Genomic DNA, 4687 nt, shown 5'->3' with positions numbered 1-4687 from the left:
GTCAAATCCATTCCCAGGGAGAATTTGCTTGTTCCCAATATAAAGCAATCTAATAAGGTTTTTCCGTTACTTTTAGATTACAATCCTTCTTTGCCAAGCATCAGGAAAATTCTATATTCCCATCGGCATCTCATTGACAATTCACCTTCCCTAGCCAAAATTTTCCCAAAGGGATCTATCATTCCCTGTTTTAGAAGACCCAAAAACATTAAAGAAATCTTGGCACGACCTCGCCGCACCATATACACAGATATACAAGGTTGTTTTAAATGTAGAGGGAAATGCGATCTCTGTAAGAATTTTTTAGTAGAATCGGGTCATTTCTCCAGCACTTGTACAAGCAGGAAATATTTCATCAGACAACACCTTCATTGTAAATCTAAAAATGTTGTTTACTTGATCACTTGTAACAAAGGTAATGTTCAGTATGTAGGATCAACAACTAACGAGTTCAAAGTCAGATTTCGAAACTACAAATCGGCCATAAGCACGAAGAAGAACACTTGTGAAGTGGCGATACATTTTAACAAAGAAACTCATGTTTTGTCGGATTTCGTTTTCGTCATCATTGAACAAATTGGTAATTTTAGCGATCAAAATAGCCTCGACCATCGTCTGCTTACAAGAGAAGCTTTCTGGAGTGCACAACTTTGCACCCTTCAACCTTATGGTTTAAATAAAAGATCAGAATTCCACTCTAGGAATAGAATAAGATACAATTAACACCTTATTTTCATCACTCACAAGTGTTCTCCTTTTTATTTCTTATTTGTTATATATTTAGGGATTCTTTTGTTCAAAGGCTCAATCAAGGATTTTGTTTCGGGGCTGAGAGTATAGCACACAATGCTTGAGTTAAGGTGCTGATGACTAGGATTTTGTTATGAACCATTCAAAGCCCTTTTTTTTGGATCCTGTTACGAAAAATGGCACTGTGAGCTAGAAAGCGCCTTTGTTCAAAGGCTTTGACTTGGGAATTTGTTACATCATTTTCTCTACATTATTATGTAATACCCTAGGGGTCTAATACCTTTTTCTTCTCACATCATTGTTTTTATTGTTCTTATTTGTTATTTTGATTGCATTGTAAAAATTTTTTTGGCCTATTTAAGTCTTAGCCTTACAGACATTTTTATTCCAAGTATTTTTAACCCTGTACACTCTATACTGAGGAAGCCCGAAGGGCGAAACGTTTATTAAAAGTTTTGACCACGGAAGAAGTTGCTGTTTACTCTTTCTACACAAACTATATATATATATATATATATATATATATATATATGCAGTTAGATATAGCTCTTTGCTATTACAAAGCTTTTGCTTTTATGTCCAAATTGAGCACTCTACTGGGATGAGTCATTGCCGCTAGCAATTGCGCATGCTCACTAGCTCGCTAGTTTGAGCACTCTGGCATGGCTTAGATGTACCACATGTGTGGGACATTTGGGGTGGCTTTATAAGCTTAACCTCCATCCCAGACATCAGCACTGCACTGATGAGGCCCAGAAGGCCGAAACAGTACTGTCTGCAGTTAGATATAGCTCTTTGGCATTACAAAGCTTTTGCTTTTATGTCCAAATCGAGCACTCTACTGGGATGAGTCATTGCCGCTAGCAATTGCGCATGCTCACTAGCTCGCTAGTTTGAGCACTCTGGCATGGCTTAGATGTACCACATGTGTGGGACATTTGGGGTGGCTTTATAAGCTTAACCTCCATCCCAGACATCAGCACTGCACTGATGAGGCCCAGAAGGCCGAAACAGTACTGTCTGCAGTTAGTTATATATATATATATATATATATATATATATATTCTGTCAACCAATGTGTAAATCAGACCAACCTTATACCTTAAGCAAGTAAAACTAAGGAAACTCGTAAGAATCCCAGTGTAAGTGCTCTTGTGATGCATTAAAATCTTTGGTTGTGTATCAATTTACTTGTGTGGGGTGTAACTCCCGTTACATTGGCGAGACGTGACGCCACTTCGCAACCAGAGTAAAAAAGCATCTCTCAACTGACAAAAATTCTCATGTATTCAAACAGCTGAACGCTTCACCTAGTTGTAACCGCAAGTGTTCGGTTGATTGTCTCAAGATTGTAGATTCAGCCAAAACTAGACATTGCCTTAAGCTCAAAGAAGCGATCTACATCAGCTGCTTAAGAGTGGATGTCTGTAAAAATTTAAAAATCCGTGGCAAATGATGAAAAGTCGATTTCGCTCATACTTTCAAGGTAGATAGAGTAATGTCTCCTGAGAACTATGATATAGTTGGTTTGGGAAAATTTCGCTTCATTTTCGAGAAAAATGCAAATTACCGAACACCGCCGAAAATTCAATTCAGACTAGTGAATTTTGTCCCCGCTTTGGAGGTGTTTTTTAGAAAGCTGATACGCCACTGAGCAACAATAACTTCTAAATCGTTTTAAACAATCTATTGACTGTAATTCAGCCAAATTTCCGAGCAATCAAGCTACTCTACATTTTCCAAATAATTATATTATCGTTGCATGTATTTTGTGTCGAGCAAAGTGGGTCTCACAAAAGATCCCCTAGCAAATGTGCTTGGTCTCTGAATCCTTCGAAATTGTGGCTTCCGGATGTTAAAAGGAAGGTTTTCCTACTAATGTAAACAAATCCTTGGGCAATTGTGTGTGTGTGACGCTTCAAGCTCCAAAACTGTGTTGAAATTGAATCGTTTGTGACCTTTGACATCAAAACACAGCAGCATCGAATCCGTGTTTGCCGTGACCTGTAAATTCATAAAACCGCTTTAAACGCTGTTTAGAAAGCAAAATAATAACATTTCCAATTAATGCTTACCTGTTTTGCTTTTAAAATGGCATCTTTGTCGATATTTTGGACTGGATTGACCGACGAATGTTATCGGGAAGGAATCAACACATGTCAGCACAATTACCACAGGGCACCAACCACGAGTTATGTTTCCACTTATCTTGGTGTATCTGGTATCAGTTCGATAAATGTTCTTCGAGAATATGGAAGTTTGCTGCTCCTTTAAGGTAATAGTTGGGGGAATATGTGGTTCTGACGTAAGAGATAGATCCCGCTATCGTCATGTTCAAAAGATATTTCTAATCATTCGGCATCATACTTGTTTACTGGTCCAGAAAACGAGATAGACCTAATATTGTGTCGCGCCGCAGTTTTTAAAATGCCAGGTTCTTTGGACAGGATGACCATATGTCCCCGTCATCGTGGAAAGCTAGGTTTAGGATGGACGAGGGCATCTACCAGATGCAGAATACCGCCTGCTTTATCCAACCACGGGAAAGGCCGTAGTAAAATCTGGCCAAAAGGAGACAGAGGAGTAGGTAAAGAAGACTCTGAAATGGTGCTAAGATTGACAGGCGTGTTTATTCAAGCTGGATCTGGTAAGGTGTCCATCACTCTGTTTTGTCAGATTGGTTGAGATGAAATGTTTTTTTGTCGCACTAGATGGCAATTTCAGATTTACTTTAGACAAATCCAAAAATGAAATCGGCCGGTGACAAAACATCACGCAATGCCGGCCAGGCAAACCAGGATAGATCCATCCTGATGGATATTGTGAAAATTGTTGCAATTCGTACAGAAAAAATTGGTCACCGGGATTCATGATGTTGGAAAATGACAACGTAATTAATTTTACAGCAAAGTCTATTGCATGGAGACTCTGTTACATATCACCAGTCAAATCATTTCCGCTTCAAAACACCCTCGCTTTTGATTTGCATCAGTTTGGCCTGCTCCAGAGGTAGTCGACCTAATCTTTAAAATTTTTCCGCCCGTGACCAAATTTTGTCCTTTGGTAAACAAACCGGTTGCACTTGGTGTTTCATTAATGTGCTATTAAATCTATTTTTGACACAAGTAATCAGTTTTGTCCTCTAGTGCGACTTGGGCCTTATCTTCGAATTTCTTGAATTAATTTGTTGGTTGCCGTTTCAGGAATTTGCAGATCATGCCGCGATAAAATGAGAATGCTTAAAACATCGACAAGTCCCGAGAAAGAGGTTGATGAGTTATAAGTGCAGTTAAAGGGTACAACATTGCAAGTATGTTATCCTGTCAATCTTTCTCTCAGCATACCGATTATCAATTACCGAGATGGCATCCCAAAGGTTCTTCAGCTTCTTGCTTCCAATGTATTTTCTCATGCTTTTTTTCTGGTGAAATGGCGGAGGGGGAGGGTATTGATTACCCTTCCTGGAAAATAGAATGACCGTTTTATATCTCACGTAGCCTGCTCGCGGGCCTTCATCTCATGGACAATGACAATTTCACGTTTCAAGGGAAAAGAAAATAACATAACTTTCTATTCAAGCATTAAGATTTCTTGTCACAGTTACATTTGGTGGAATCTCGAGACCTTCCAAAACGCTTTCCGGTTTTGTTTCCGCCACGTTGGCTGTCCCAGACAACGGCCACGTCACGAAGGCTTCTCTGCACTGTTAACCGAACTGTTTCATGGAACAGTTAATCCATATCATTGGTCTGTATTTCCAGCTGTTTTCATAATTTTTCTCAAAATTAAATAAAATTAAAAATAACGTAAAACCAACTCGTGGTGAATAAAACACCCTATTTTCATTTAACAGATAATTAATACCAAAGATCACGGCTTCCTACAGTTACCAAGTTTCACCAGGAAAAGGCCATTTCACATGGCACGGGAAATAAAA

The sequence above is a fragment of the Montipora capricornis genome, chromosome 10 (genome assembly GCF_036669925.1).
Source record: "Montipora capricornis isolate CH-2021 chromosome 10, ASM3666992v2, whole genome shotgun sequence".
Classification (NCBI taxonomy): Eukaryota; Metazoa; Cnidaria; class Anthozoa; order Scleractinia; family Acroporidae; genus Montipora; species Montipora capricornis.
The sequence above is the reverse complement of the archived record's forward strand: the minus strand, read 5'-3'. Positions refer to the sequence as shown.